The sequence below is a fragment of the Anolis carolinensis genome, chromosome 3 (genome assembly GCF_035594765.1).
Source record: "Anolis carolinensis isolate JA03-04 chromosome 3, rAnoCar3.1.pri, whole genome shotgun sequence".
Taxonomy (NCBI): Eukaryota; Metazoa; Chordata; class Lepidosauria; order Squamata; family Dactyloidae; genus Anolis; species Anolis carolinensis.
In genome coordinates, this window is record NC_085843.1 from 208,927,963 (window position 1) to 208,950,556 (window position 22,594).

Consider the following 22,594-nt stretch of genomic DNA (forward strand, 5'->3'; position numbering starts at 1 on the left):
CCCTCCCTCCCTTTCAGCCAGAACCCCGTTTCTCCCCCCTTTCAGATTTGGCTCCCCATCTGTCTGGAAATTTCCACCATTTCCCTCAGGAAAGTGCCTTCTCTTGACTTCTCAGTCCTTCAGCTTTCAGCCTGCTTCTTTATGCCTCGGTCCCGCAAATTTCCACAATTTCCCTCAGAAATGTACTTCTCCTCTGTCCCTCAGCCCAGAAGATGCTGCCAGGCTCCTTCTTTGTGCCCCAATCCCTCAAATTTCCACAATTTCCCTCAGAAATGCCCCTCTCCCTGACCCCTTCTATGTCTCTCTTCCCAGAAGATGCTGCCAGGCTCCTTCTTTGTGCCCCAATCCTTCAAATTTCCACAATTTCCCTCAGAAATGCCCCTCTCCTGACTTCTCCTATGTCCCTTAGCCCAGAAGATGCTGCCAGGCGCCTTCCTTGTGCATCAGTCCCTCAAATTTCCACTATTTCCTTCAGAAATGCCCCTTTCTTGACTTCTGTCTCTCTTCTCAGAAGATGCTGCCAGCCCAGGCTCCTACTAAGTGCCTCAGTCCCTCAAATTTCCACAATTTCCCTCAGAAATGCCCTTCTCTTGGCTCCTTCTATGTCCCTCAGCCCAGAAGATGCTGCCAGGCTCCTTCCTTTGTGCCTCAATTCCTCAAACTGCCTTCTCAGTCCCTGTGCCCTCAGCCTCCTTCCTTGTGCCTCAATCCCTCAAATGTCCACAATATCCCTCTGAGATGACCCTCTCTTGACTCCTTCTATGTCCCTCAGCTCAAAAGATGCTGTCAGGCTTCTTTCTTGTGCCTCAATCCCTCAAATGTCCACAATTTCAGAAAACTGCCTTTGCTTGACTTTTTCCTATGTCCTTCAGCTGTCAAGCTTCTTCTTTGTGCCTCAATCCCTCAAATTTCAACAATTTCTCACAGAAATGCCCTTCTCTTGACTCCTATGTCTCTCTGCCCAGAAGATGCTGCCAGGCTCCTTCTTTGTGCTTCAAAATCCTTCAAATGTCCATGATTTGCTTCAGAAAACTGCCTTCTCTTCAGTCTCTCTGCCCTCTGCCCCCTTCTTTGTGCCTGGATCTCTCAGATTTCCGCAATTTCCCTCAGAAGTGCCCCTCTCTTGTCTCCTTCTATGTCTCTCTGCTCAGAAGATGCTGCTAGGCTCCTTCCTTTTGCCTCAATTCCTCAAATTTCCTCCAGGAAACTGCCTTCTCCTGGACTTCTGCTATGCTCCTCAGCTGCCAGGCTCTTTCTTTGTGCCTCAATCCCTCAAATTTCCACCATTGCCCTCAGAAATGTTCTTCTCCTGTGTCTCTCTGCCCCTTCTGGCTTGTGCCTCAGTCCCTGAGAACAAGGACCCTTCTCCTCTCCTCTATCCTCGCTGTCCCTCAGCCCTGAGAAGATGTTTCCACTGCCAGGCTCCTTCCTTCCCTTCCTTGTGCCTCAATCCCTCGGAATAAGCCAAGGCGGAGGCGGCAGGACGATATATATTATCCGTTTTCCTTCCTTCCTTCCGTCGTCGTCCACACACACCCCCGCGCGGGAAGGGAGAAAAAACAATACTGAAGGGAGACGAGACGTGGCGCTTCTTTCGCGCCTCCACTCATTTATTTCCCCGCCAACTGTCATCAAGGGAGAAGGGAAGGCGAAGCGAGAATCGCCAGACTCAAAACATCTCCTCTGGGGTATTACATTTATTTATTTTAGTCTATTCTTTTCCTCTGCAGAAGAGTCACAACGCTGGGGCCAGAAGCCAAGCCCGCGCCGTGGGTTGGGATGGGCGGCGAGGGAAAGGCCAACGCGGCTACGGAAACTCCGTAGCAGAGGCGGCGGCGGCCTCAATGAGAAAGGCGGTGGGCGAGGAGTCCCGCCCCCGCTCGCTCGCTCGCTCTCTGCGGCGATTCACAGAAGCTCTTTAAGGAACCCGCCGGCTACGCAAGCGGCCCGCGTGACGTCACGGGCAGAGGGGTCCAAGGCTTGGCGCTTTGGAGGCGGCTGCAATGGGAGGGGAGGCTTGCCTTGTCCTTTCCTTCCACCCACGACTCTCTGCCCGTTATGACCTCGCATAATGAAAACACACAGGACTATGTACTATGTACCTGGCTGCTGTGAATTTTCCGGGCTGTATGGCGATGTTCCAGAAGCATTCTCTCCTGACGTTTCACCCTCATCTATGGCAGGCATCCTCTGAGGTTGTGAGGTCTGTTGGAAACTAGGCAAGTGGGGAAACTAGACAAGTGTGATTTATGTATCTCTAGAAGGTCCAGGGTGAGAGAAAGAGCTATTGTCTGAGGAAAGTGCGAATGTTCACACTTGCCTCCAACAGACAAGAGTTCTTTCTCCCACCCTGGACCTTCCAAAGATATATAAACCCCACTTGGCCATTAGTTTCAGATCAGACTTTGTGGATGCAGGAAGCTAAAAGATGCATTGAGGGTTCCCAGACTGTGGGAGGAGGTTGCCCTCTCCTGGTTCAAGATGACAACTGTTGGTTCCTGGCCCAAAAAACTAACTTTTTAAAATGAACAAAATCTGGCTACCAGTATTTAAAAAACTCCAAAATCAGAACAGTAAATAAGGAACAACACTCTGAAAACAGGAATTCCAGACATGAGTCAATTAGGGGAAACCAACACCTCTGAACAAAAGATTCCCCCACGCAGGAAGAAGCCAGGACATGAATCTGGCAAGGCCATTAATGCTAATCAAGATGATTAATTACAACATTCACACTGGCCTCCAACAGACAAGAATTTCTCTTCCCACCCTGGATCTTCCACAGATATATAAATCTTCCTTGCTTAGTTTTTCCAATATACCTTACAACCTCTGAGGATGCCTGCCACAGATGTGGGTGAAACGTCAGGAGAGAATGCTTCTGGAACATGGCCATACAGCCCGGAAAACACACAGCAACCTTTTTTAAACCTGTTCTTTCTTGTTATTTAAGCTCCTTAGAAAGTTTGGGTCTGAGGAAGAAATCCGTCTTAGCTGATATTTCAACTGCATCCACGTTTCCCTGAGTTTGAACAAGAATTTTAAAATGCTGGTTATGTAAAATTTAGGTTACAAGCTGAATGCTGGCATTCAACAGATCATACCAGTTTTGTCTTATAAATAGGATATTAGCACCCTCACTCTGCTGAGCATATTTTCCCAAGAATCAAATAGTTTATTTATATAAGTCTCATTATTACTGCAGCAGCTCTAAACATACAAAGGCACTGCAAATGAAGATCAGAATGCTGCATTTCACTTTCCGATAGTAATTTTCTGTCAGTCATATAATAATATTCAAGGTTCGGCAGCAGAGAGACATACATGATATTGTAACAATGACAATTATCTTCCTATAGTACTTTTGCAAGTAATACTGGGTTTTAAAACTTATTGTGAGGGGTGAAGTCTGTAATTATTCTGTTTAGTTCACTTTATTTTCACTTGTATCACTCCCGTATTTTTTCTAGCTCTCCCCCATTACGCACTTACAAAGACAAAAGTTAAGATGTAAAAAAAAAAATGGAACAGTGTACAATGTCTTTGGACTGATAGCATTTGAAGCTATATATCTATAAACATATTAACAATCAGAATGTAATTATATTCAGGAGCAATTTCCAGACAGAGGGTTCCTCATGGAAGCAATAGGAAACACTATCATAAGCGAAAAGATGCAAGGTGGTAGAAACACAAAAGAAGTTATAAATTCAGGGTGTTTCTGATTTAAGTTTCTGTAACATTCAGGTGAAAAAATGGGGGAGACAAGGTCTTGTGCCAAACAGTACTAGAGCTTTACTTAATTACAACTCCCAAGATTCCATAGCATTGTGACATGGCAGTCAGAGTGGTATTAAAGTGCATTAATTCTACAGCGTAGATGCACTCTCAGTTTTTTGCTTCAAGATTCCATTTTTTCTCCTTTTCTTCTCCTTTTTTCTCCTTCCTTCTCCACTCTTCACTTGTCATTATACATTTTTATTCTCCATCTCTTCTTGTTCTCCTGCACCTCTAAAGTGGGAGGATGCAATACAAAAAATGAAGTTATATGTTCCCCACTCCACCAAATCACTTTGAGCAAATAATTCCTCATGTTCTCCTCTGTGCTGTTCCTCAGATGGAATCCCCCTTCTCCCAGCCATAATTGATAAATGAAGCTACTGTGGGGCAGACTCCAGAATGCCTGTTCTGCCACGAAAACCTTCTACAGTTGTCTGAACCATAGAAACAAATTTTGTCCCACATCTTGTTTTTGATAAAAGGGTTTCCCCTCATCCCACCAAGAATGCAGACCAGCCACCTTATTTCATGTGTCAAGAGGAACAGTTTATTGATTAATTGTCACAAATTTGTAAGTTTGCAAAGTAATCAGTTAATGGCACTTGCAGCATATCTTCAGATAAATATTAGTTTCCGCAGTAAAACGTATGGTGTTATCAAAGAAAAAAAAAGGACAATGGTTCAGTTATATATTTTTAGTTGCAATGCAAGGTGATTTGATTCTGTCCATGAGCAATTACATTTTATGCGTAGAAGCGGATGAGATCTGAGTTAGTCTATTTACATGTTAACACAGGCTGGTTCTACACTGACAAATAATCCAGTTTGAACTACACTGAATTGGCAAGATTTGTTCAAAGGGAGTTTGCCTGTCTGTGCTTTATTCTGAGGTTGAGACCCCTTCAAGCAGATAATCCACATTATCTGCTTTGAACTGGATTATATGAGTCTACACAGCCATATAATCCAGTTCAAATCAGATAATCTGGATTTTATATGGCAGTGTAGAAGGGGCCTGAGAGAGTGACTTGACAATGTTTGGTGGGTTTCCATGGTTGAATAGGGATTTGAACCATGAACTCCGAGGCCTTTCTACATTGCCATATGATTTAGATTATCAGATAATCCATATTACCTGCTTTCAACTGGATTATATAAATCCACACTGCCATATAATCCAATACAAAGCAGATAATTTGGATTTTATATGGCAGTATAGAAGAGGCCTCAGCTTCAGAGTCCTCATCCAGCACACAAACCACTACACCACACTGGCTCACAAGGACGGTACATAATTTCAACCAAAGAGGACCACAAATGATAATTCAAAATTACAAAGAGCATATACAATTTCAAAAGCTATTTTCTGTTCATCTTTGCTTTACATTTCCTATTCCTTTCTCTTTCCTTCTCATTAGCACCCATTTGAAGGAACATCTTATCAGTCAGCAATCATTTCAACAAGTGGGTGAGTGTCAGTTAGCATCTGTAATAGTATGATGATAGGTTATTTCCCATTCAAGGAATTTGCTTAAACAGTGGGGAAATTTGATCTATTTATCTTTGTGTACTTGGATCAGCCCCACGAATGTTGTCATTTTAATTTCCTATTGTAATCAACAAAAAAGAAAGGTACATTTTGAGCTTCTTACTGTTGTACTGAGATGGGGCATGTCGTGATAACTTTCAAGGGCAATGTCTAGTCTTCTATATGAGAAATACAATTTAGAATTCATAACTAAAGTGTCATCTGACTGGCAATGGTTAGAAATTATAAACATGTTGTGCTGATTCCCATTCACAGGAGTTTCACAGGAGTTTGAATGTGTGCCTAAAAATACTCTTTGATGAGTGCATTGAAATAATGTTGTGTAGAAAGACTGGGTTTTAGTTGCCACAGACAGGAGAGAGGTCTGAAATCTTAGATTTAAACACTTGAAGGCTAGCAAAACATACCAGTGCTTGGTTCAAATTCCCTGCCTTTCCTTCCCTAATGAAAATCGATCTATATTTAGAAATGAGTCACAGGTACCAAGTGTGACATTATCACTACATATAAGTCTATTTTTATTGCAACACATATTGTACATTTTAACTATTAGTTAGTTATATGGCTTATATTTTGTTGGGGGTGATTTTTAATATCACTACACTGCAAACATGTTTAAAGAGACAGCATTGATGAAAACGTGAAGCAGGAACAGGAAAAGCTAATGTGAAAATGGCCAGGTTGGTAGACACAATCACTCCTGAACGTCCCTTCTCATGGAGCTTGGTTTTCCAAGGAGTTGGTGGTGATGAAACAAGTGAGATGGAGACTAGAGTGATGTTGGCAATGAACTCGAAGTGAATCTAGCCCATGCACGGGCTAGAGTGTATTTGAAAGCCTACTCCATGGCAATGGTGGACAGAGAAATCTTTCCTTGCTGCCACCATTGCAAATGCAAGTAACCTCCAGCTGGTCAGAGGGCTATTACATACTGGTTCTCAAGGAGAAATTCCTGACCACTCAGCAGCCCACTGTAAAGAATTTGTAAAGCACTTTGTAGATAAAGTCGCTCAGATCCATTCCGACTTGGATGCTGTTATTGACACAGTTCCAATGGATATAACTTTGGCTCCTGCTTGTCCAGTGTTGATGAATACTTTTCAATTTGTGCAGCCTGAGAATGTGGACAGGATTCTTGGAGAGGTGAGAGCTACCACATGTATTCTAGGTCCTTGCTTTTCCTGGCTTGCCAGAGGGGGACTGGCAGAGTGGGTGAATGGTGGTGAATTCCTCCTTGGAACAAGACAAAGTTCCAACTTGCCTAAAGGAGGCAGTTGTGAGACCTGTATTTAAAAAGCCACCCCTAACCCCTCTATAATGAGAAACTATAGGCCAGTGTCCACCCTTCCATTTGTGAGCAAGGTTTTGGAGCGTGTGGTGGCCTCCCAACTCTAGAAATTTCTGGATGAAATGGTTTATCTCGATCCATTTCAGTCTGATTTCAGGCCTAGCTATGGAACAGAGACAACTTTGGTCACCTTGGTGGATGACCTACAAAGAGAGCTAGACAGAGGGAGTTTGTCCCTGTTGGTTCACCTGGATCTCTCAGTGGCTTTCAATACCATTAACAATGCTATCATTCTGGGTTATCTCACTGGGATGGGACTGGGAGGCACTGTCTTACAGTGACTCCAATCCTTCCTGAAGGGAAATACCCAGAAGGTGATGCTGGGGGAGCCCTGTTTGAACCCCTGGCCATTGACATGTGGGATTCCTCAGGGTTCCATTTTGCTCTCCATGCTGTTTAACATATACATGAAACCGCTGGTAAAGGTCACCCAGTGTTTTGGAGTGCAATGCCATATGTATGCGGATGACACCCAGCTCTACTACTCCTTTCCACCTAATGTCAAGGAAGCTGTCCTGACCCTAAATCAGTGCCTGTCATCAGTAATGGACTGGATGAGGGCAAACAAATTGAAACTTAATCCAGACAAGACAGAGGTACACTTGGTCAATCGGAAGTCAGACCAGGGAATAGGTTTGTAGTTTGAGAGTCCTCTTGGACTTGGCACTGAACCTGGAGGTCCAGGTATCAGAGGTAGCCAGGAGGGCCTTTGCACAATTAAAATCTTTGCACCAATTACACCTGTTCCTTGAGAAGTCAGATCTGGCTACGGTGGTACATACCTTAGTTACATCCTGTCTGGATTACTGTAACATGCTCAATGTGGGACTACCTCTGAAGAATGCTCAGAAACCTCAGCTGGTCCAAAGAGTTGCAGGCAGGTTGCTAACTGGGTCTGACTACAGGGAGCGGACAACCTCTCTGTTGTAGCAGCTCCACTGGCTGCCAGTCTGTTTCCAGGTAGAATTTGAAGTGCTGGTTATGACCTTTAAAGCCCTAGACAGTTCAGGCCTATTTGGCTGTCCGCATCCCCTTGTACAAACCTGCCCAGACCCTGAGATCTTCAGGAGAGGCCCTTCTCTTGACCCCACTTCCATCTCAAACATGGTTGATGGGAATGAAAGACCAGGCCTTTTTGGCTGCCCCTCGACTCTGTAACTTCCTGACAAGGGAAGCCAGAATGGCCCCCTCCTTGTTGTCCTTCTGGCGGCAGGCTAAAACCATTTTTTCAGACAGGCTTTTAAAGATGAAGGTTCTTAAGAGCAATTCAGGGCATGCAGTGGTTTTTAACTTTTAAACTTTGAATTTGTTTTAATGATTTTAACTGGGGATTTTTAAATACTGTTTATATTTAATCCTGTTTTAATGTTTGTATGTTTGTATAAATTGTTGTGCTGATATTTTTATGTTAAACCACTTTGAGTCCCCTTCAGGGAGATAAAGCAGGGTATAAATAAATATAATAATAATAATAATAATAATAATAATAATAATAATAATAATAATAATTTGATGAGCAAGTAAAGACACTCTTAAATCTGCAATTTCAAAGTCTTTGGGAGGCATCATTAGGAGACATATAATAGACTGTCCACCCACAAAGAGACTTTTCCCATCATTGTCCATCTTCCTACTAGTGCTCTAATAGTGATAAGGGCTCAAAGGAAATATTTTGCAGGTGTGTCAAGAACAGATAGGAGAGGCTTGTTAATTACTACATCCATAGGTCCATACTTTCCTAGAGATATCCCTCACATTTTATGCCTATCAGAACCAATGACAGGAAACTGCAACAGTTAAGGAGAGAAGAGTTGCATGAGGCAGTCAAGCAGCTACATACTGATCGTGATACTTAAATATTACCTCCCTGTAAATTCAATTCCAGCACTCTTCTGATTTGTATTTTTAAGCAGAATTCCAAAGTACTCAATGGAGAAAGAAGGAGGCTTAACTCTCCTTAGGATTTAAAATCACAAGTGACAGTGATCAGGTTTACCCATCACTCCATAGTTCCCACCCAGATGTTCTTTATTTTCCCCATTGTGAGCAAATTGTTGCCATTGGCATGGCAAAGGAAAATATAACATTTAGTGTTCAATAGTATGTGATGCTTAACATGTTTCTTCAAGTTACAGGTATCTCTCTCCCACTTATACAAGCTTGTCAAAATCATGAAAATTTAAGGAAGGCAGGAGTGCATCTCTGTGTAAATGAAGAACTGGAAGGCTTTATCACATTATAGGTTGGTTGCATTGGTTTAATTTTCTGCTTGATCTTTCATTATCTTATGACATAGGTCACTTCTACACTGCCATATAATCCAATCCAAAGCATAGATGGGGCTCCCATTGTTGAACTGTTTTACCATAGATATTGGATGGTATTTTTTCTTTTCTTTTTAAAATTTCCAAATCAATTAAAAATAAAAAGAATCAACAAGCACAGACTCTAAAACAAGAACTCCGTAGTACTTCCTTTCTTCTTTATAGTGGGATAATGCCAAAAAGAAAAAGTCTGTTGTACTTGTCTTGTGCTTTACTCTTCTATGATCTAATCGTTTTTCTCTCCTTTCAGATTATAAACTTTAACTTGTTTTCTTTCATCCATTCTTTAAAGGGGGTCCAGTCGGTTCTGTTACTTCAAGTTACGGGTATCTTTCCCAATGTTTTAATGAAGTACTACATTTTTTCTTTTTCTCTCTCCTTCCCCCCATTCTCACAAACTAACCTATTTTCTTTCTTTCTTTTTTATTTTTGCTTCACCCATTGTGAAGCTTTTTAGTTCCCCCCACTTGAAAAAAATCCATTCGGTAAAAATTATTTTAAAAATAATAATAATAATACATAATAATAATACATAATAATAATACATAATAATAATACATAATAATAATAATAATAATAATAATAATAATAATAATAATAATACATAATAATAATACATAATAATAAAATGGTAATTTCCCATCTCATAACTTCCTCATCCCTACCACTTATGGACTGCATTTTTCATTGATGTTGTTTCTGGTGCCATGTTTTCATTCTGCTGCAGTTCTGATATCCTGGCTATCATGTGGTGTGATTGCGTATAATTCTCATCTTCCCCTTCCCTATCTCCGAGCAGGATGAAGTATCACCACTTCCAGTGTCCAAACAAAGAAGATTTTATTGTGTACAGAAACAGCATTGATTTTACTCTGTTTCTCAGTTTTTATTTTTACAAAAATCTTTTTGTTGTTATTGCACAATTGTGTTGCCATGGCAGGTTGCAAATATGCAATTATGGCAGTGGCCTCCATTTTTAAGAAGTATCAAAACTCTACAATTGCACAATTGTAGCATAAGAAAAAATTGAACAGACATGTGTAGAAAGTCAAGGTTAAGCGAAGCAGTATGAAATAACATTTAAATGGCATCATAATGCTTTTGGAGATAAGGTGTGAAGGTGATTGTTTCTAGGTTTCATTTGCTTAAACAGTATGATCACTATGAGATAACGGATTGGTGTAATAATATGTGATCAGAAGGATTGTGTTCTGCAATTCCTTGCTCACTTTTTTGAGCTACTATTTTGCCAAATTATAAACCAGTGGTTCCCAACCTTTGGACCTCCAGGTGTTTTGGACTTCAACTCCCAGAAATCCCAGGCAGTTTACCAGCTGTTAGGAAGTGTGAGAGCTGAAGTCCAAAACACCCGGGGACCCAAAGGTTGGGAACCACTGCTATAAACCCTAGGATTCCATAGGCTGTAGCTATAGAAGTTAGTGTGGATGTATAGTATTATAGTATTATAGTGTACTGTGAAAGGGACAATATTGTAATAGTGGGGCAAAAACCTGCTCAAACCTCCCAGGTCTGGGGAGCTCATACTACAAGGGATTATACTCTTAATAACCAGGAATCCTTGCAATACAGAAGTTTTCTCACAGCACATAAGGCACTTGTAATGATGAGAGGAACTTTGCTAGTGAATAATGATATTGTTGAGTGATTTCAGCTCTGCTAAAACCATGAGATTGGAAGCCTGGTGTTTCTAGTTAACCCAAAAAGCCAAAACAGACACAGATTGAATAGAAGCCAAAACTAGAGGTTTATTCTCAATGGCCAAAGAGGACGTCAGTGGAGAAAGCATTCCAAAGTGCTGACATACCACAATTGCAAATACAGGGTAATCTTATTTCATTTGACAGCTATTGAAGAAACCTGAGCCAGCTCCTCCTGATTGGCTGAAAACCTGTTTGGCTAGGAACCACGGCTTGAGTAACTCAGGACTCCATTGGACATATTTGCTAATTGTCTTTTGATATGGAGGAAAATTCAATAAACTGTCATTGGATAATTTGAAGTGTCAGTCTGTTTAATGGTCTGCCTCTGAAAGGGGTGCAATCCCAAGTTGGCAATATGTAACAAGTTCTTGGTGGATTTAATAGGTTAGCTTTGGTTAAGACAGTAGGGTTAGTCCAGTGTACACAATGGATATTTGAAGATGATGAGCATCTTCAAAAGGTGAAACTGGCTTGAGGCATGAGTGTTGTGAATGCGCCTTCGGAGACTGTGAATGATAGTGGTGGGATCAGGAGAGGAAGGAAAAACCCTCGCGAGGAGGGCTCGTTGGAGGATTTGTTTAGGAAAAGGGTCAGGGAGACTGATGGGGAGTCTTCTGAGGAGGATTCATGTGGGGATCCTGAGGTGGAAATGGATGCTGGGGAACAGGTGTTAACAGAGGAATTGGGCACGGACTGGGCACGGGCACCAGAGATGCTTGGGGACGAATCGGGGCCCAGGGATACTGCTGATGCTGGGAAAGCTTGGGTGTCTTCAGAAGCAGATCCCACTTGGTCTGCTTGGAGGAGTGAGAGGGGGTCCACAGGTGTGGATAGAGTTGGGCATGGGCAGGATGATTGGGACTCTGATGAGGAATTCAGAACACCTGACCCAAGGGCATTGGCTGTGTGGAGTTCTGATTCAGATTAAGAAGTTGAGACACCTGCTCTTTGGGTGTGGATAGTTTGGAAGCCCAGGGAGACCTGGATATATTGGGGTTGTTTGGCCATTATACCTTGCGTGTGGCAAGGTGTTGCTGGGCGCCATTGGGTTTCCTGTGTGTGTTACTGAAGACTGGACTGGGACTTTGCAACGGATGTAAATTTAATCTGGGTTATTCTGCAACGGAGGGCTGGAATTGTGTGGGTTTTCCTGGACTGCACTGTTATTACTATTTTGTATTAGCTGTTGTTCGCCCTCGTTGCTTTGGCTCTCTGTGCCATTTGGTGTTGTGACCTTCTTGGATGACTTCAACCTCTCGGACCTTGGACCTTGGACTGGAACTTGACTTGACTTTGCTCTTCACTCTCAATCTGTGGCTTGGCGTCGTTCTCTATTCCGTGGCTGTCTGCTGTTGCTGACTACTACCTTCAATCCTGATACCGATGCTGTCTGCTTATCCCGACTTCGGACCGGCTTGACGACATTCTCCTGCTCTGCTCCTTTAACTCCTGGCTTGGCGTTTGCTTCTGCAGCAGCTTGGCGCTGCTGGTTTATCCCAACTTCGGACTGGCTTGACGACGCTTTCCCGCTCTGCTCCTTTAACTCTTGGTTTGGTGTATGTTCCAGCAGCGGTTGCTGCGAACTCGCCAGTGTCTCGCTGTTTCGCTGGCTTTGCTGCTCTCAACTGGGAGTTCCCTAGCTCAGTTTGGGCGTTTGTTTGTTTTGAACTCCTATTTGTACTTTTGAGTTTTGGGAACGGTTTGTGGGCTTCAATACTACTTGCTTTAGTTCATGCCTCCGTTTTTCAGCCCATTGTGAACTTTTGGGTCAAGTTCTAGAACTTTAAAATTAACCCAGATTATATCTCTGGCTAATCCGGATTATTTGCCAGTTCTTGTTTTTTGGGGTTTTACCTGCTTGTTCTACTTAATAACACTGAAAGTTAAGTGTTTTAAGTCTTTTTAGTTTGTTGAGCTATTTTTTGGACTGTTGCTTTAATAAACTCTATTTTGCTCTCTAATTGGTATCTGACTTTTGACAATGAGTGCTGGATCTTTCCCACAGATAGCCCTGATCTTATCAGTGGGAGCAGGAAATGGATCAAGGGAGCTCTGATATGCATCCATTAAGTTATTTCCCCCATCTCCCAGTTCATTTTGGAGGGATTATGGAAATTTAAAGAAGGCATTTTGGGTGTGACCCGGCAACACTCCAGAGACAATTTATACATAACAGCAATGTAAGACAAAAAGTGCATTCTCACTAGGCTGTGCAGAGCTATGGTTTCTATTTCATATCTTATATATTCAACATTTGGGTGGTTGATTTCTCAATAGTGATACTTAACACTTGGCAAGAATTATTTAAGTGCTGGTAGGGGAATCCTTGGAGCTGTTGTTGAAAAAGTAATGTTTTCAAGCTCTAGTTGTTTCTCAGTTGTTGTTTTTCTAAACCTGGCTCCCTTTTAAGCTTACTCTAGCTCTGGCTCCAAGCCAACTAGCAGACATGTTTATCATTCCCTCCGACACCGCTGCTCCTCTTTGCATAAGGATTTATGGATCGGGGACCCACTCAGCAATGATACTGGAAAAGAGAAGCCCTCCCAAAGGCAACAACAGAAGGAGAGAAAAGTACCACCTGGCTCATGTTCTTTGCTTCTTCCAAAGGAATCATCCCAAGTTTTGAAGGATATTAAATGCTGCAAATCCTTTGCTACTGGGAAGATATCAGTATCTCCAGAATCAGAACATTGCGCTCTATTCCAGTCCATGAAGGCCTACTCCACATTGTGTGAACTCTGATAATTCTATACTAACACAAGGTCTATTTCCTTTCAATCGGAACATCTCTTTCAATAACTGCTTCCTCCTCAGCAGTGAGTTCCATTGTAATTTGATGTACACAACTGTGTTGCTCCATCCGACTCTGCTGCGCTGAAAACATAACATTTACGTAATCTGTCTATAAAACAGCAAGAGTCAAAGGCAGAATTCTGATATTCTGGTATTAAATGTTGCCATGGATATGTAATAAAAAGTACTTTCATGTAATATATAGCATTTGTGTTGGTGGGTAGTTTTTGCTTTCATGGCAGAGACAGCTATTGACCTGGCAGGTGAGTGTAATGTTCTAGTACATTGTTGCTTTCATATGCCTTTCATGACCCCACTCACTTTCTTTAATCCTTTCTGTGAATTACTTTTTTTAAAAAGCACCACTAGATGGAGTCTTAAGCAGGGAAGAATTTTTCTAATCCTTGGGGGAAATGGTATTCTGTAAATGGGTGTTCAAAGGGCATTTCATCATTTGCTTAGTAGATTGTCCTAGCTCTGTCATGAAGTAAAGGAAAAAAATTGGTGGTGGATGGCCGAAGGTGTCATTTTGAAAAAAATCTTGCTTTCTTTAATCAGGAGTGGAGATATACTATCAACTGATATTTCTTAAAACAAAGTTTTTTCACCATGATATTGCTTGGGCTGATGGAAGCTGGTGTCTGATAACAATCTATGACTGATTTAGATTTACAGATTATCCAGAAAAGCATCAGGGAAATAAAGTGTGAGTGGTGACATCAATTACAAAAATAAACAACATCTTAAAAAATGAAATTTTAAAACCCCCTAACTTTTAAATTATAGCTTACCCTTTTAAAAATACAAACAACTGCCGCTAAATCTCTGACTTGTGCAAACTTTTTTTTTATTTCTATGGACAATTCTTTAGTAACTGCACATAGGATCCAAATTCAAACATTTCTTTTCAAAGCACCTCTCTCAATCTGAGATTCCTTCCCTCATGTTGAAGCTCAGAGAACTTGGGGTCAGATCCTGAGATCTGGGATCCTTACCTGAATTCCTGATAGTAATGACACATGTCCCATTTGATACCTCTTGTGCATAGAGTTATGACATGAAGCAGAATGCCCTGTTAGTTTTTGTTGGTTGGGCCTCAGACATTTGATCATTTAATCATCTTGTAATTCTTCTGCCTGTATAGTCCGAGCCTTAATACCATTTATTCTAATACAGCAGATAAAAATTTGTCCAATCATATAATTTGTGGATGCAGATCTATTCGAAGATGAAGTTTTCCTTGAAGACCATTTACTTTTGTGGTGTCTTACGAATCCACTTGGGCTGCAATCTTTTAGGGCCAGAGCCCTCTCTGCATTGCTGTCACTCTGTATTGGGTCTATGGCTGCCTTGGTTTCTGTTGCTATGGAAGGGGAGGCTTCAGGCTGAATTTGAAACTGAAGCGGGGGCTAACTTTGTTTGCAAGGGTCATTGTAGGTTAACAAATGCATAATTGGCAGTTATGAAGACGTCTGGCTCTACTATTAGGCAGAGTGATGTACCCACCTCAGATACCTCAAAATGTAGGTATCACATTTTAAAAAAATAGCTGTCATTTATTTTATTTGTCATTACAGTTATATTTACTGCAAAGGAAAGAAGAGAGAGAGAGAAGCTTGTGGTATGATCAGAGCAAAGTTTGGAGTCCAAAAAACTAAAACTGAATCATAGAACTGGACGAGACCCCAAGGGCCAACCAGTCCAACCCCATTCTACTATGCAGAAAACACAATCAAAGCACCCTGGACAGAAGCTCATCCAGCCTCTGCTTAATAACCTCCAGAGAAGGAGACTACCACATTCCAAGGCAGCAGATTCCACATTTTCAAGCTATGAAAGAAGAGAGCTTCAGTAAGAGCTCTTGTCACATTTAGTGATAATAGTGAAATAACAGAGAATATGGTAGGTCATGTGCTCCTTTTGCATTAGTCACCTTCTTTTGATAGTGTACTGGGAGAAAGGCAGAATATAAGTAAAATAAAGTATTTTTTAACTAGTGTGTTTCAGAAACCGAAACATAGTGTGTAATTCTGTTTTATTACTTGAGTGATCTTGGGCATGTCACATACTTTCAGCTCCAGAAAAACCCTTAGGGTCATCATAAGTTAGAAACGACTTGAAAGCATATAACAGGGGTCCCCAAACTAGGCCCGGGGGAAGGATGCGGCCCATCGAAGCCATTTATCCGGCCCCCACGGCACAAGGGCAGAAGGGGGTTGGGCTAAATGACCCAAGGGGTCTCTTCTTCTCTTACAACCATTATTATTATTATTATTATTATTATTATTATTATTATTATTATTATTAATATTGAGGCTGGGTGGCCATCTGTCAGGGGTGCTTTGCTTGTGCTTTCGGTGCACAAAGGCAGAAGGGGATTGGGCTCAATGGCCCAAGGGGTCTCTTCCAACCCTCTTTTTTATTATTATTATTGTTGTTGTTGTTATTAATACTATTATTAATTATTGCTTACTGGCCAACTATAGTACGGTCCTCCAATGGTCCGAAGGATCGTGAACTGGCCCCTTGTTTAAAAAGTTTGGGGACCCCTGGCATATAACAACAACAGTTCTGTTTGTCAACGAGCCTTGGTTGAGTTTGTTTTTCTGTGGCTACACATACATTTGTAATTGTTATCCACTTGGACTTTAAAATGCAGTAATTTATGTCTCTTCCTATGAAAATAATTCATAGGCAGAGAAATTAGATCTTTAAAAAGAAAAAAATAAGACCTAGTCACTTGGACAGACTGCAAGTTGAAGCTGCTACTGCAACTGTTTGGGTAAGCTTGGCACTCCACCAAGACTGTGAATGGACAGAGAATACACAACGTCTGATGTATCAGCAAAAATGCATCTAGAACATGTTAGCAAATGAAAGGAACATTTATCCTTTCATCAGCAAGGTTTAGAAAGCAAATTTATGTAACACGATTTTTGTTCCTGGGTTATAAATGTCATTTCCTAATTGGTTCTATCATACAAATATGGAAAATGTTTATTAAACTGCAAAAAACCCTTTGTTTTTACAGGGCATCCTGCAGCACATTTTGCTCTAGTTTTTCAATGAACATCTCATCAAATCTCAACCAATTCAACAGAGTTTGCGGCTCCACAAAAACAAAGTTTATGGAGTATAACAACTACTTTCAAAGTAAGTACTGCACAATTAAACAGGAACAACACATTCAAACCAGGAACAGATTTGTTTTCAAATTTTGTTACATAGTACAATCAGTGTGATGTCATTTAAGTCATTGAAGGCTCATGACTGGTGTGCTGCTGGAGCTGACAAACTCACCTTAGGGTGAAAACAGGCCTCTCTTTGCAGTGTCTGCTTACAGTAGTGCATGTGCCTCTGGGCTTGTTGGTGGTTGCTAAAAGGTACTGCTTTGTAATTTTTGCCTTCGCTGAGCATCTTCTCATTGCACTGTTGTATTATCATCAGCTTATCATGGATAATTGGAAGAAATCAGGCAGTGGGTGTCCTGCCAGTCTCCCATCTGACAATCACCCTAGTGCAATTGCACAGTTATTTAAAGCCTCTTCGTGGTGACAGATGAAACTGGAGATTGCTTTGCATCAGAAGAAGGTATTAGAATAGATGTAGCTCATAGCAGGGAAGAATTACTTTTAGTGGCCATGCTGGCTGAAGTATTTTGACCATTATAATTTTAAAAAGTTATCCTTTTAGTTAAGTCTGCTTAGAAAACAGACAGGAGAGTGTTTTTAATTGTGTCAGAAGCAAACATACTGTAAGTCACTTCCGGTGTGAGATAATTGGCCATCTACAAGGATGTTGCCCAGGGGATTCCCGGATGTGTTACCATCCTGCTGGGAGGCTTCTCTCATGTCCCTGCATGGGAAGCTAGGGTTGATACATGAGAGCTCACCCCATCTCATGGATTCAAACTGCCAACCTTTAGGTCAGCCATTCAACTGGCACAAGGGTTTAACCTATTGTGCCACCATGGCCCCTAGGAGAGTGGTTGTTATTGTTAACTGCTATCAGTCCACTTTGACTTAGGGGGACCTGATGTTTAAGAGACCTTGAGCTCACCGTATTCTGCTCCAGTCTTTCAGACTCAAAACAGTGGCTTCTTTGATTGAGTCTATCTAGCTTTAATTGAGTCTTCCTCTTTGCCTTTTTTCTTCTACTCCACCATTGATGTCTTTTCTAGTGATAACAGAAATTCATTAGCCCTAAATGAAAATGTATGACTTAGGGCTAAATCCATTTTTGTTTTGCTGTATAGAACTTTATTTTATTCCACCACAGAGCTTTAGGTGGCATAGGGGAATTCCGGACACTGCCAAGACAAAGACATACACCTGGAACTTCATCTCAACAAAGCAATCCATTATGCATTGCTGAAAAAAGAAGAAAGGTATAACTAAAAGTGAGGATGAAAGAAGACGTCCGTTTGGATAAATTAACTTACGTTCATCTTTATCTTTTCCTGTCTTTCCTTTGAGTAGGCACTGGGATTTTCATTTAAATAGGCACTTGGCGATTAGCTGGTTAGTATAAATCTCTTTTAATGGGATTGTGTGCTTTTATTCTTATTTCTGTTTTAAAATCCTTTATATTTTTAAATAACTGTATTTTATTAGAGCTGCTAGTTAAATGGTCTTTAAAACAAATTTTAACCATCAAAATTTTAAATGTACCTTGTTTTAATCTATAATGTTAGCCATCCTGGGTCACACACTTGTTCATAAAACCTATTTTTATCTTTGTTATAATATTCCTTTAATTGTCTATATTGAAATCAAGGGACCTTTTTATATGTTTGACTTATCTCTTTGAGTGTTTTCATTAAATAAATATCACTCTGCTTCTCCAAAATTTCTGTATATGTTGGCCATTTCCATGTTTTTTTTCATAGAACCAATTAGGAACTGACATTTATAACCCAGGAACAAAAGCCGTATTACATTGTGTAAATGGACAAATACATCTTGCAATAATAAGGAACTCTGTGAACAGCTGACCTGCCTGCCTGTGGAGTCTGCTTTCCAGGTGCCAAATGTGAGAGCAACTTCAGAATATCAGCTCCATCTCCTTACAGTTTTGTTTTAAAGCTGGGTTTGGTCCTCAATCCAACATCTTCATAGCATTGCATAAATATATGCATGTGGAGATAAGTCATGGCCATACAAAGCCCCTTCCACTACCTTTAACTGCCATTCCATTGGCCACTGAGTAGGAGGGAGGCAGTCAGCAAGACACAGCTACATTGTGTCTTATGTATTTCATCTTATTTATCTTTTATAGATTGTAAGCATGGGAGCCAATTAACATTTTGTAAGCTACTCTGAATGGTTTTGTGGCTGAAGAGTGGAGTAAAAATTCTCTAAATAAATACCTGCATGTGGAGATGAGTTATGGTCATACCGTGGAAGTCATGTGTTGTGTAGGATCATTTAGCAATGCATGTGGACAATACACTATGTGCAAAAGCCTCATAGGAAAAAAGGGTGGCAGCACAAAAATTCATAGGCCAGCAGTGGAAGGATAGCTCCAGGCAAGGTGAGTAGGTAGAATCATAGAATCATAGAGTTGGAAGAGACCTTGTGGGCCATCCAGTCCAACCCCCTACCAAGAAGCAGGAAAATCGCATTTAAAGAGGTGTTAGAAGTGGATACTATAAATTTTGCATAGCAGCTGACCTTCCAAATGTTTGACCTCATCAGATGGGCCACCAGAATTGCCACGCAACATGACAAATCCGGTGGTGCCCATCAGAGGGCATGGGAACCCATCACCCCACACCCTGCATCACTCGACTCACCCAAGTTCCCATCCCACAGGGGGGAGCATCTGCCACCTGGCTTCCCCCCGTTGACTTTATTCCACACGGGAAATCTATGTTGCTGCAGCAGTGGAATGTGCCAGTTTGGTAATACTTTTAAGATGGAGTGCCACCGGAAGTCGCTCTACATTGTGGGATGGCAGCTGGCAGGCTCTATCATAAAAGTCTTGGAGAACTGAAACACATTGCTGAAAAGGACCTCATATGATGAGGTTGCGAGTGCGAACGACACCTACGTTGCACCATCTGCGACCAAGGCTGTATACCAAAATCAGGAGAGTTTTCAGAGTCTGAACATGCAGTTTATCATTGATATCATTGATGGCAGGATAATTGGTGCCTCTGGCCAGTACCCTGGGAACAGCCATAATGGAATATCTTAGAGCTATCAGTTCCTAAAATGCTAGCAAGGCAGGCTGGCTGCTGGGAATCTGCTGCATACATCTGTCTATGGGTATGTCTGTTCTGACATGTGTGCTATTGCTTTTGACTTTGCACAACTCTGTTTCCACTCCTATCAGCAGAATATGCCCATTGTAGAATACTGAGATTGCCACTCTGCATGCATAGCACTACTTTTTGTTTTTGTTGTGTGCTTTCATGTTGTTTCTGACTTGTGGTGACCCTAATTTGACCCCATCACAGGGTTTTGCACATGTGTACATCACTAACAGGTTGTTGGCCTTCGGCACCTTGAAAAAGTGGACTATTATCTTCTAGTCCTTGAAACAGCGGACTGTCCTCTGTAAAGTAGGAAAAATGGTCACCCTGCATATGGAAGAAACCTGAGATGTGCAGTTGTGTGAAGGGAAATTCTGAACACTTTGACAAAGAATGATAATGTCCAGGATTCTTTGGGAAACTATGACTTACAATGCTATAAAGCTGATATGCATTCGTAGCATAACCCCCTTCATTCAATTGTAAATCTGACAAATTGTGAATAGAGGGGAATAATTTAAGAAAGGATCTTTGAGAAAGATGTCTTTTCAGGCATAGTTGTAAAAAAAATCAAGACAGGGTATATTTTAAGCCTGACATACATTTTTTCCTGCATAATGACATCATACTGTCACAAAAGTATGCCCCTCCATAATTTATTCTTTTTTCCTAATACAAATTGATGATTATTCTGCCAGCTCATCAGGTTACTGCAGCTGCCTGCAAATCTCAAAATCCATTTAATTCCTTGTGAAAATTCGGGGTATCAGAAATGATATTTCAACTACTATACCAGCTCCCTCTGGACCTGCCACCTGTCCAGTGCAGGACCAGAAACATACTAAAAGGGTCAGTTTGACCATCAAAATGAACATTAAAAATAGTGCTCTGTGGATGATTCAAAATGTTTTCATTGACTTATACAAGGCTTACCTAACTTGATTGTTTCATTTCACATATGTATTTTGTTTTGAATAAAAGGTTTGGTTAATTTTATTTATTTATTTATTTATTTATTTATTTGTGACATTTATATCTGCCCTTCTCACCCCGAAGAGGACTCGGGACAGCTGACATCTTTCTCTCAGACGAAGCCCTAAGGTGGTGCCCAGATAAAATCAATTAAAAAGCCCCTTAACAATAAAAATTTTAAAAACAATTCAAATCACCACATAACATTATGTGAAATATATATATTTCATTGGATAAGAGAGTGTTGGATAAGTGAGACTCTACTGTACTTCTACACTTAGTGGTTTTAATTATTGTTAAGGGACAGGAGCAGCCAGGTCTAATCCTCTTATTTCTAGGCACAGCATTACAAGAGGCAGTCAAACAGTTCTTTTCTATTTATTTATTTGCAGTAGTTATATTCCTCCCTTCTCACCCTGAAGGGGACTCAGGGCGGATCACAATGTACACATACATGGCAAACATTCAATGCCATTAGACATACAGACAGAGACAGAGACAAAGATACAGAGGCAATTTAACATTCTCCAGTTTCCAGGCTTCATGAGGGTATGCTCGATTCCAGCCACAAGGGGAGCTGCTGCTTCATCATCATCCACTGTGACACTGAGTCCTTGATGGATTGCTTTCTCATTCCTGGGTTGTATGTCTTTCGGGCTGTGTGGCCATGTTCCAGAAGCATTCTCTCCTGATGTTTCGCCCACATCTATGGCAGGCATCCTCAGAGGTTGTCTGAGGATGCCTGCCATAGATGTGGGCGAAACGTCAGGAGAGAATGCTTCTGGAACATGGCCACACAGCCCGAAAGACATACAACAACCCTGTAATCCCGGCCATGAAAGCCTTCGACAACACATTTCTCATTCCTTTCTGCATGCTGCTGGACAATTTTTATGGTGTTATACATTAGTTAAATTAGCCTCCCCGCATAAGCTGTACCTAAGTTTTCCTACTTGATAGATGCAACTATCTTTTGGGTTGCTTAGGTCAACAACGAGCTGGGCTATTTTTAATGGTTGGGCGCTCACTCCGACGTGGGCTGGCTTCAAATTCATGACCTCTCGGTCAGTAGGATTTATTGCAGCTGGCTACTAACCAGCTGCGCCACAGCCCAGCCCTATTCTACTTTTCTCAATGTGGTGGAAGCAGTTTTACCTTCCACAAGTCAGGAAATTAATTATTTCTCAATTAATTGACAGATTTGCAATTGAAATCAGAGGAAGGGGAGGAATCCAAATGCTCCTCATGATACCCTGATGGCCAAAAAGGCTGGAAACCCAGGCTCCACCATACCATTACTCTTCAGGTTGGCAAAATGGCCCCCACAAGGAGACCCCCAGGAAAACGCCAAATGAAGTTGGTTTCTCAGCAGAAGCAACGGAATAGCTGTGCTTTGCTTCTCTCCTTTTGTCCTGATTCCCAGTGGAATGTCACAACAAGTGCAGTTTTTAACACACCTGGAAAAAAGCCACACATTGTAAATAATAAATCAGAAATTAATTTTTAAATTATGATGAGAGCCTTTCCATGCTACGGTAATATGGATTTTTAGCAGATGGTAAAAATATGTTCAAGGTGACAGGTTCAATGTTCATCAACCATTTAGAGTAGATGTACTTGTAATTTTTTATTTCTTTCCTCTTCTTTGCTCATCCCAGAAGGTGAAATGATGAACTTGGAAGGCTTTGCCTATTTGATTCATGGAAGCCAAAGTGAGCATTAGCTTCATGTCAGTAACCTCAAGTGAAAGGACAAGTGCTGTTTATTATTAGCTCCCACTGTGCAAGTTCAAGAGTCCTGGCACTTTCCAGGGTTCGGCATCTCAGTCATCTTCAAACCACTTTCCCTCAA

The 22,594-nt window shown here is 41.3% G+C and overlaps 1 long non-coding RNA gene across 1 annotated transcript; it reads left to right on the forward strand.

The window, feature by feature from the left end:
- Window positions 1-77: 77 nt before the first annotated feature.
- On the forward strand, window positions 78-21,098 carry LOC134297738 (uncharacterized). Its single transcript, XR_010004603.1, has 5 exons — window positions 78-1,688; window positions 5,199-5,248; window positions 15,093-15,417; window positions 16,547-16,668; window positions 17,794-21,098. It is a non-coding gene; the product is annotated as an uncharacterized LOC134297738 (long non-coding RNA).
- The last annotated feature ends 1,496 nt before the right edge of the window (window positions 21,099-22,594 follow it).